Source organism: Zeus faber, assembly GCF_960531495.2.
Source record: "Zeus faber genome assembly, chromosome: 1".
NCBI lineage: Eukaryota > Metazoa > Chordata > Actinopteri > Zeiformes > Zeidae > Zeus > Zeus faber.
In genome coordinates, this window is record NC_137193.1 from 5,112,839 (window position 1) to 5,123,948 (window position 11,110).

General features: G+C 45.7%; 2 pseudogenes across 2 annotated transcripts in view; both read left to right on the forward strand.

Annotated features, from left to right (window-relative positions):
* Positions 1–3,805, forward strand: part of LOC307229380 (proteasome subunit beta type-7-like) — a 7,945-nt pseudogene extending 4,140 nt beyond the window's left edge. The window contains exons 4-8 of the transcript in view: positions 1,720–1,859; positions 2,157–2,285; positions 2,554–2,612; positions 2,753–2,904; positions 3,694–3,805. The product of the transcript in view is annotated as a proteasome subunit beta type-7-like (transcript). The remainder of the gene's footprint in view (positions 1–1,719; positions 1,860–2,156; positions 2,286–2,553; positions 2,613–2,752; positions 2,905–3,693) is intronic.
* Positions 3,806–4,859: 1,054 nt separating this feature from the next.
* LOC307243865 (proteasome subunit beta type-8-like) lies at positions 4,860–10,371 on the forward strand (annotated as a pseudogene). The gene is made up of 6 exons: positions 4,860–4,928; positions 6,348–6,486; positions 8,292–8,403; positions 8,585–8,692; positions 9,111–9,312; positions 10,283–10,371. The product of its transcript is annotated as a proteasome subunit beta type-8-like (transcript).
* Positions 10,372–11,110: the final 739 nt, after the last annotated feature.

Below are 11,110 nucleotides of genomic sequence, written 5' to 3' on the forward strand. Positions count from 1 at the left end.
TTCCTCCACTTCCTCATCTTCCTCCCCTTCCTCTTTTTCCTCCCCTTCCTCCCCTTCCTCCTCTTCCTCCTCTTCCTCCTCTCCCCCCCTTCCTCCCCTTCCTCTTCTTCCTCTTCTTCCTCCTCTCACTCCTCTTCCTCCCCTTCCTCTTCTTCCTCCCCTTCCTCCTCTTCCTCCCCTTCCTCCCCTTCCTCCTCTTCCTCCTCTTCCTCCTCTTCCTCCTCTTCCTCCATTCCTTCCCCTCCCTCCTCTTCCTCCTCTTCCTCCCCTCCTCTTCCTCATCTTCCTCCACTTAATCCTCTTCCTCTTCTTCCGCCCCTCCCTCCCCCCTTCCTCCTCTCGCTCCTCCTTCCTCATCTTCATGTTCTTCCTCCTCTTCCTCCCCTTCCTCTTCTTCCTCCCCTTCCTCCTCTTCCTCCCCTTCCTCCCTTCCTCCTCCTCCTCCTCTTCCTCCTCTTCCTCCCCTCCCTCCTCTTCCTCATCTTCCTCCACTTAATCCTCTTCCTCTTCTTCCTCCCCTTATTCCTCTTCCTCCCCTCCCTCCCCCCCTTCCTCCTCTCCCTCCCCCTTCCTCCTCTTCCTCCCCTTCCTCTTTTTCCTCCTATTCCCCCTCTTCCTCCTCTTCCTCCCCTTCCTCTTTTTCCTCCTATTCCCCCTCTTCCTCCCCTTCCTCCCCTTTCTCCTCCTCCTCCTCTTCCTCCTCTTCCTCCCCCTTCCTCCTCTTCCTCCCCTTCCTCCCCTTTCTCTTCTTCCTCCCCTTCCTCCTCTTCCTCCCCTTCCTCCTCTTCCTCCTCTTCCTCCTCCTCCTCCTCCTCTTCCTCCTCTTCCTCCTCCTCTTCCTCCTCCTCTTCCTCCTCTTCCTCCTCTTCCTCCCCCTCCTCCCCCTCCTCCTCTTCCTCCTCTTCCTCCTCTTCCTCCCCTTCCTCCTCTTCCTCATCTTCCTCCTCTTCCTCCATTCCCTCCCCTCCCTCCTCTTCCTCCCCTCCCTCCTCTTCCTCATCTTCCTCCACTTACTCCTCTTCTTCCTCCCCTTCCTCCTCTTTCTTATCTTCCTCACCATTCTCCACTTCCTACAGTACCCATCCTCCTCTTCCTCCCCTCCATCCTCTTCCTCCTCTTCCTCCCCTTCCTCCTCTTCCTCCTCTTCCTCCATTCCCTCCCCACCCTCCTCTTCCTCCTCTTCCTCCCCTCCCTCCTCTTCCTCATCTTCCTCCACTTACTCATCTTCCTCTTCTTCCTCCCCTTCCTCTTCTTCCTTTTCTTCCTCCTCTCACTCCTCTCACTCCTCTTCCTCCCCTTCCTCCCCTTCCTCCCCTTCCTCCTCTTCCTCCCCTTCCTCCTCTTCCTCCTCTTCCTCCTCTTCCTCCAGGCCCACACCTTTCTCGTTCTTTCCTTCCACCAGAGCTTCACTCTTTTCTTTTGTGGGCCCTCCTCCCTTTCCATCTTAATTCCACAGACGTTATTGGCCCCAAAGAGTCAAGGAGTCCATACAATCTGTAAAAGGCTTCAAGTCAAAAGGAGCAACTCCAGACCATCCAATCAAACTGAACAGAACAAACACTGATTCAAACGTCAATGTGAAATGAACCAATCAGAGACGTTGTCTGTGGAGCATGTCTGACTTCTCTCTGTGGGTTGCAGAACTGAGATGTTGTCTTTGCCTTCCCCTCTGTCTGTCTGTCTGTCTGTCTGTCTGTCTGTCTGTCTGTCTGCCTCTATCTGCTGTGGAGCAGGTACTGCAGCACACTCCAGAAGACCACAGACCTTCTCTCCTTCAATCTCTCCATCTTCTCCCTGAACAGCGGCAGGAAGCCCCGCGTGCTCATGGCCGTCAACATTCTACAGGACATGCTCTACAGGTGTGTGTGTGTGTGTGTGTGTGTGTGTGTGTGTGTGTGTGTGTGTGTGTGTGTGTGTGCATAGATGATACCAGATTCTTGGTAAATATGGGTGGGTGCCAGTGGGTTTGAACCTGTACTATTTGTAGGAAACGTAGTAATTATGAAAGTTTTTTTTAATGGTTAAAACTTGTTCAAAACAAATATTCTTGCCACTCACTTGGATTGAAGCACCATAGTATATGGAAGCATTTGAAGTGTGGCTCCTGATGCTGCTTGTTGGTGTGAATAACATCATGTCATGTAGTGCACCGTCAGGTACAGAGGCCAGATAGGGGCTCACCTCATCCTGGGAGGGGTGGACTGCACTGGACACCACCTGTACACAGTGCGGCAGTATGAGCAAGGTGCCCTACCTCACAATGGCTCACTCATTTTGCATCGTCAGTCCATTTAGCACATTTTAGGGTAAAAGGAATGGGTTTCCCCGTCACAGACTATTGCAAGTTATTTTTCAGCTCGCATTGATGAAATAAGTCTTTTTTTTTTTTTCGAAACATTCGTAAAACATAGATATAGATAGATGGATAGATAGATAGATAGATAGATAGATAGATAGATAGATAGATAGATAGACAGACAGACAGACAGACAGACAGACAGACAGACAGACAGATCATGTTTGTGTTTTCACGCTGAACACGGTGTTGTGCAGGTTCTGGTGACTCGGCGGCTCTGGGGATTGTGGAGGACAGATTCAAAGCTAACATGGAGGTACAGAGTGGTGCACACGTCCATTGGAGGCTGTCATTATAATTATAAATTAACATCATTTATAATACCTGTCTGTCTGTCTGTCTGTCTGTCTGTCTATCTATCCACCCGCCTCCCCCCCTCCTCTTTGGTTTTCCCAGCTGGTGGAGGCCCAGTTCTTGGTGCGTGACTCCGTCCATGCAGGCATCATGAGTGACTTGGGTTCGGGAAACAACATTGACATGTGTGTGATCACGGCGCAGGGGGTGGAGTACATCCGCCCGTACCAGGAGTCCGAGTACAGCGACCAGAGGTGACGCTCCTTGGCTTTAACCACACTCCAAGAGAGGCCACTGGCTCCAGCAAGTGCAAACATTTTTTGCCGCCTGTTTACACCTACTTACCATGTGACCCATGGCAGATTCTGCCGTTTAAAGCCGTAACAAAAACACCTAAAATCAACCCTGGTCCTGGCCAAGTCAAACAATAAATCTATTTCAGATTTTTTTTGATCACACCAAAATGTATCAATCACACTCCTTTGGCTTGAGCCTTCGTCCTCCATCACTTGACCTTTGAACCACAGCAAATAAAGTTCAGTTTGAACTGTCGCCACCTGTCACTGCACACCTGTCACCAGGCAGTAATCTCACCACCTGTCTCCACCTTGTTCATCCTCTTGTCGCAGCACGTGTGGCAGCACGTGTGGCAGCACGTGTGGCAGCACGTCCTTTCCACGTCCCTGCCTGTTTCCCTGTGTGTGCGCCCTGAACTCTGAGTTCTTGTTTCTCCGCCGGCTCCTCTGCTCCTGGTCCCTGATTCTGGTTTCCCTGCCTGGTCGTGAGTCCCTGTCTTTCCAGTCACGAGTCCCTGCCGGTCCTGATTCCCTGTGTCTTCTCAATAAACCCCGTCAATACTCCCTAAACCCTGTGTCTTGCAGTTGGGTTCCTCCTCTTGACCACCTCTTAACAAACTCAGATGAAACGTCGTTGTGCGTCCTGTGGAGCAACTTGTGGGGAATTCTCCTCAAGATGCTTTAAAAGCCTTTCTGCAAATTGTTTGTGGTCAGAGTATCTGTTATTTCTCCCCAACTCTCTGGCAGGCGGAGGAAATACAAGCACCACCCGGGCACAACAGGCGTTTTGGAGGAGGAAGTCGTCCCCCTGAAGCTTGAGGTTGTGGAGGAGACGGTGCAGCGGATGGATACGCTCTGAGCCGCACGGCACTGCGGGGAAAGAAACACATTTAGCTGAGAAAAGGAGAAGAGGAAGCGTCCATATGAACTTTTTTATTATTATCACTGTTATTATTATTTTCCTCATTCATTTTTTGAAGACATTGCAAAGATGTTTTTACGATGTAAATCACATTTCTATTAGATGTTGAATGTGGACATTCAGTGTTGACCATGTGACTTCATATAAATAAACTGTTCAAGTATTGTTTCAAATATTTTTTGCGTCCAACCCTGTGTTTAAAACATCCTGCACGCCTTCATTGGAAAACAAGAATAGTCGCTTGATATAATAAATATAATGAACGAAACAATATGACTGAATTATTAGCGTTTTTACGTCGTCATGTAAACAGTAAACATCACGCACGTGACATCACGTGACAACCATATCCAAACAATACAACACCCATTGAATTAAACACTGAATAAATAACTGACTTTTTTTTTAATACACACAAAATAAAAAATGGCAAAAAAGTAAAGGAGTAAAGGAAACGTCTACCTAGACACTGATGACGACACAGTGCTTTAAACCTCCTATTGGTTAATACTGTTAAAGCCGCACCTTTCATACGCAACATGTCACTAACACCAGGCAACCACACAGTAATAAAACATGAATATTTTTATAAAAAGCACACAAGCTGAATTCATTTGGTAAAAATAAGTAAATATTACATTGATTTTCAGTTTTGGATCATCAATTTAAACCTCAATGGTGAATATGTTTATTTTATTGGCGATGTTTTTGGGTTTTAATATATGAAAATAAAAAAACAACGAATAATAATAATAATAATAATAATAATAATAATAATAATAATAAAAGTGTCTTATACCATCTAATTCTAAGTAAATTGTCAATATAAATCCGTGATCAGATTACTTTCACTTTCGATTTCTTGGGTGAAATTTGGGACGTTTGGTTGCCAGGCAGTGTTTTCTGTCATATCTTTGTATTTCATTGTTTTAACCATGGCCCTTTTCAAGTAAGCGGTTATAACCTTTATTCCAAGCTCGGTGGGCGGATGATGGACCGACCCAGTCACTACAGCTTCGGCACCAAAAGCCCAGAGTTTGCTGTTCCTTTGGGTGTGGACGTGAGTCTCATTTCACAAGGTTTTCCTTTTTGTTTGGTTTGTTTTTGTCATAAGAAGCTGAGTCGTTTGGAGCGTCAGAGCGTCCAGCTCCAGACGCGTCCGTTCAGTCGTTTTTACGCGTCTGTTGGTTCAAAGCGGGGGTGTCAAAGCTAGGGCCCGCGGGCCTCTTTGGGTGCCAGCAGGGGGCTCGAATCCGGCCCGCGAGGATTAATGGAGAGAAGGGGAAAATATTTTTATACTTATTTATATATTTATAATTTTATATATTTTTTAATAGTTATAGTTAGGGCTGGGTATTGTTTAAAAATGTACAGTACCACTACCAATACCAGTACCTTAAATTGATACTGATACTGATACAGTACTTCATTCATACCTTTTTTTCTACTACACCCATCATGTGAATGGAAGCATTCAGTGTAAAATGCCACCACTCCTCCCCCTCCAAATTATTTTTACACAAATAACATTTTGAAAGTTCCAATGATTGAAATATTTATGAAATAACTGTACCAAACTGTATAATGTAGTATTTGGGCAGTGTCGTTTGAAACAAACATCCAGTACAGGAGGAATGATGACAAGGAGGAAAACCTCTTCCACTGTTCATATGGACACCTGACTGTTGTTTTAAGATGAACCCATCCTTTAACACACTGTTGTAGCTGCTGCTGCGGTAGTGAGCCAATCACACGTCTCATTCCATGGAAGAAGGCTTGTGGTGATTGGCTGAGAGCAAAACCACACAAATAGTCTTTATTTTCTAGATCTGGGAACAAAAAGGATGGAATGCAGGTACCGTTTGACTGGAGAAGTTTCCATACTACTTGCTTTTGGGTTATTTCGGTCGATACCTTAAAGGTGTTGAGCACCAATACCCAGCCCTAGTTATAGTCGTGTGTAATTAGTACAGATCCATCTGACTCAGTGTCAGTTGAGTTGAGGTGATGTTGTTGCTAAAGCCTCGTCCACATTGTGTGATTGTTTCAAGGGTGAAGGACGATGAAAAGATGTATCAGCTATCGCTACCCTGACTCAGCTCCATCTCAAATCGCTGCCAAATCTGCCTCCAGAATCACCTCATGTGGCCCCAGCTTTAAATGAAAGGAAGCTGTCATTTCATACGCTTGGTTCCAATGACCCTGTCAGCGTCTCGGTGGGCTGTATCGCTCATGCACACATGCTGGCACAGACCTCCCATCACCGTTTCAAGGGATGAGGTCACATTTAGGGCGATTCAGCCCCAAACGGCCCGTTGGCCCCTTCGTGGATAGTGCGTGCGGGGGCCACGTGGGTGTGTGAGCGGCTCTTTTAAACGTCATATTCTGCTTTTACCCGCACCACCGACTGAACCATGGCCGATCCTCATTGGGGTTGTGACAGACTCCAGTAAATGCCCTTTGTCCCCCTCTATTGCCGCCGTCCGGGCTCCTCAAGTCCTGCAACAGAGACGGGGTGTGCATCCACCTCCACCACGGAACCACCACCCTGGCCTTCATGTTCAAACACAGCGTCATTGTGGCCGTGGACTCCAGAGCCTCAGCGGGCATTTACATCTGTACCAGCACAGTACTCAGACCTTTTACTGCAGTAAAAGTACAAATACCCTGAAAGTACCACATTGCTCCTTAATGTACTTAAAGTATTCACAGTAAAGGTACTGGTCATATCCAGTGCTCTGATATAACAGAGCGGATACAAAACCTAAAAAAAAAGGGCTTCTGAACCTGTTTTTCTGCAGGTGATGCTCATGCGGATCCTGAAAACAAGTTATGATAAAACAGGATCGATGATGATGTCATGTACAAGGATATGAGGCTAAATCATTATTGATGAGCAAGGATGAATCAGCAGTTTGAGAGATCCAGTCACTGATTTTGATGTGTATAACTATAAATCCAGATTCCTCTTCAAATTTAAGTAACGTGGCTGAATTAGGAATGTGTTGGAGTAAGGCTCAAAAGTCTCTGAAAGTGATACAGTACTTGCCACACAACGGTCAGTAGTTGTTGTAAGTGTCCCTTTCTACTGAGCATCCTCTCAAACGCATCATGTCAGTATGTGTGAGCTCCTGATTCAAGATTCAAGATTCAAGATGTTTATTTGTCATATACTGTAAACAGTCGTTCTGGCTCAGTGCTAGGGAATGAGGAAGAGAAGGCAGGCGGAGGCCAAACAGCGCCAGTTGGCGTGTTTTGAATCCACATCACAGAGGACTTAACATGGACTTTAAAAACAGACACTCTGGTGAGAAAGGCGAGGCAGCGTCTTTACCACCTCAGGCAGCTGAGGAAATTCCGGGTCTCGGTGAGGATCCTCAAGTCAATAGAAGTTAGTGAATAGTGAATAGAATATTGTAAATAAAATAAAATTCAAATTCAATAAGACTCAAAAAGATAATACAAAGTGGGGGTACAAAATAGAAGTAAAGGGAATAGAGTTATGTATATGGGATAGGCTATTTGTATATTCAGATATGTGCAGTAAAGTGCATGTGAATAAAGTGAGTATGGAGATATACAGTACAGTATACAACAGTACGACACAGCAATACAGTAACACTGAACGCAACAGCCATACAGCGCAGTATGCAGTAACCCAGAACAGTGATGCAGTATGCAGTACAGTATGCTACGTACAGTACAGTAAGGTAGTGGAGCCTATGTGTGTGGCTCAGTGAGGACCCCTGGTGAGGTCAGCATTGGCAGTTCTTATGGCTTTGGGGAAGAAACTCCATCTCAGTCTCTCTGTTCTCGCTGTATGACTGTGGAGGCACTTGCCTGACCGCAGCAGCTGGAACAGTCAGTTGTTGGGGTGGTGAGGATCCTTTATGATCCTGCGGGCTCTGCTACTACACCTCCTGGTGTATAAGTCCTGCAGGGAGGGGAGGGTAGTTCCAGTGGTACGTTCAGCTGAAGGCACCACCCTCTGCAGGGCCCGCCTGTCCTGAGCAGTACAGTTACCAAAGCAGGCAGTGATGTTGCCTGTTGTCAGGATGCTCTCCACCGCTCCACAGTAGAAGGACTTGAGGATCCTCACCGAGACCCGGAATTTCCTCAGCTGCCTGAGGTGGTAAAGACGCTGCCTCGCCTTTCTCACCAGAGTGTCTGTTTTTAAAGTCCATGTTAAGTCCTCTGTGATGTGGACTCCCAGGTATTTGAAGCTGCTCACCCTGTGGACAGAAGTCCCATTAATGTTGTTTATTTATGACTTATTATCTGTGTTTCAATGCAATTGAACTTTGGGCCCCTTTGTCTTCAGTAGGTTGAACAGCGAGCCCCCAAATTAAAAATAGACACTTAGACACTTCCAATAGTTTGCAGATAAACTGTTGTAAGGTGTAATAACCCGGTGTCTCTGCAGCTTCACAGGAGGTGAATAAAGTGATAGAGATGAACCCTTACCTGCTGGGAGCCATGTTTGGCAGCGCCGCCGACTGTCAATACTGGGAGAGGCTGCTGGCCAAAGAGTGCAGGTCAGCCTGTCTGTCTGCCTGTCTGTCTGTCTGTCTGCCTGTCCGCCTGTCTGTCTGTCTGTCTGTCTGTCTGCGTTTCTGTCCGTCCGTCCGTCTGTCCCGTCTCCATCCTGGCTTTGCCTGTTTTCCACCTCGGGAGGCGTGTCCGTTTAAAATGTGTAAAGTGTGTGACATGTGTCAGACTGTACAAACTCAGGAACAAGCGAAGCATCTCAGCACCAACATGATGCAGCGCTACAGGGGAATGGGCCTCTCCATCGGCAGCATGATCTGCGGCTGGGACCAGCAGGTGCTCCTTGTTGTGTTTGTATGCAGAGTGCACGTGCAGGTGTGCAGCGTGGGCTGAGGCACATTCAGTGACGGTCAAATACAAATAATTTGGAGAGATAACCAAGCAAGCAACAAGCTTAAAAAAGACCTCGTAGAATATGCCCTGTGCCTTTTTGTCTGTTTCTCGCTCTTTTTCATTGAAACGTTCTGTTTCCTCGTGGGTCGAAAAGACCAAAGTGCAGTTGAAACAGCGTCTCTCTCTGATCTGCCACAGTGTTTAGTATGGGATGGGGGCGGCGGCCGACGGTTGAACCTCCGCCTCCTGGGTCCCACCAAGAACAGAGGCAGCGTTTTCAGCGTCACCCAAGCCAGATCTCTAGCACCAAATCAAAGTAAAAGCTTGCAACCAACTGCACTGAACTGCGCTTCCTTCCCAGGGCCCCGGTCTTTATTACGTGGACGACAAGGGGACGCGCCTGTCCGGTCGCATGTTTTCCACCGGCTGCGGGAACAGCTACGCCTACGGTGCGGTGGACAGCGGGTACCGGGAGGACGTGACGGTGGAGGCGTACGAGCTCGGCCGCAGGGCCATGGCGCACGCCACTCACCGGGACGCCTGCTCCGGAGGAGTGGTCAACAGGGAGTAGGCTCCCAATGCTACACAAGGTGTTGCTGCTTTTTTGTCTGGAGCGTCTCGCTCGTGGCGTTTTGAAACAAGCAGAGAAAAGCTGCACAAAGTGCGGATTCTCAACTCCTCAAACAATCCCACGTTTATGTCTGTGAGTGGAATGGTCCCAGAGGTTTTATCATTTGACAACAACAAATAACAAGAAATAAACAAAGCTGTTGACGGTGCAGAGTCCAAGGTTGTTGATAGATTTACTACTAATCTCTATTCTTTGTCATGGTTTTGGCTGCTGGCAGCGATAGAAATTCTTGAATTGACGAAATGATAATTGTGATTTATTGCTCAGTTTGTGCTGAAAAAATGGTTCCATGCATTAGAGTTTAGATTATTTAGGTGCTAAAGGCAAAAATGAATGTAGAGCAAAATGGCCAAAAAAGACCAGAGACTCTATGACCTGATAAGAAATGATTAGAATTTATGCATTTTCTTTGATAGATTTTCATTGTCTTAATGAATTATTTAAATTTCCCAGAAATATATTCTTAAATTAAAGCCTGTTTTAAGGTTTAATTTTGGCTTCAAGACCCTGTCAAACAAACAAACAAACACTCAGACAAGGTCAGTCTCCCATGGTGCAATGCACCCGGTACAGTAGCAGGGCTCTGTTTGAACAGGGTTTGTTGGGGGATTGTAATTATTATTATTATTATTATTATTATTATTATTATTATTATTATTATTATTATTATTGAGACACAGTGGAGGTGGTTCTGACAACATAATGCATGACTCCTCTCATTTGTTGATGCTTTAAAGTCATTCTGGATTATTCTAACATGTGTTTATAGTGATTCTACCAAGGTCAGTTAAATGTTGACGTGAAGTGTCTGTGACTGACGCCATTTTGAGTGTTTGAGTAAGAAAATGTAAATAAAGACATTTTACGTGTGTGTGTGTGTTTGTTTGTGTGTGTGTGTGCAGTGTATCACATGCAGGAGGACGGCTGGGTCAAGGTGTGTAAGGAGGACGTCTCAGAGCTGATCCATCGCTACAGGAAGGGCATGTTCTGAATGTGAGCCCAGAAGAACATCTGTCGTCCATTTACTGACATTTATTACAGTTTCAAGAAAAAAGATGAGAAGACCTAAGGATTGAAGTGGAATCAATAAACTTCATCTTAATTAAATTGATTGATTGATAATACATTGATTTAATTCATAGACAGAAATAATAATTGATTATATTTTTAGAATAACAGGTTATGCACTGCGTCCAGTTGAATAGATTTGAGTAAATCTCAAAAAGTGGAGTTATTTGAGTCATTTGACCAAAAGTGTCATTCTGGCATAATGTGCGTTGTGGATTATTGTGTTGTCTGTACCGTTACGGTTACTCTTCATTTATATGCTTCAGCTCATATTAATATTAAGACTGCTGCCTGAAGCTTTCATGGTGTGTGACCAATACGTGCGGGCAGTGGGACCCAAACTGAGATGCTGCATAGACACAGAATTTCCCCAAACAGAACAAAACTTGTCAAGCAGAACATGTCAGTGTTGGAAAAAGATACGTTGCTGTCATGACTACAGGGTCTGGTTCTGTGTCAACGTTTGTAAAATGTCACAGGAACCAAACAAGTTGAAGCATCGGGGCCTGACAGAGAAACGATCATGTCAAGTAGAAATATCAAAGCATAGAATTAAAGACTCAATTCCGCTAAATCCACAGAGGGTAGATTTCCTCTGGCTGATATCCACCACAAGTTGAATGAAAGTAAAACAAATAATTGAATGAAGAGAATGTTCTATA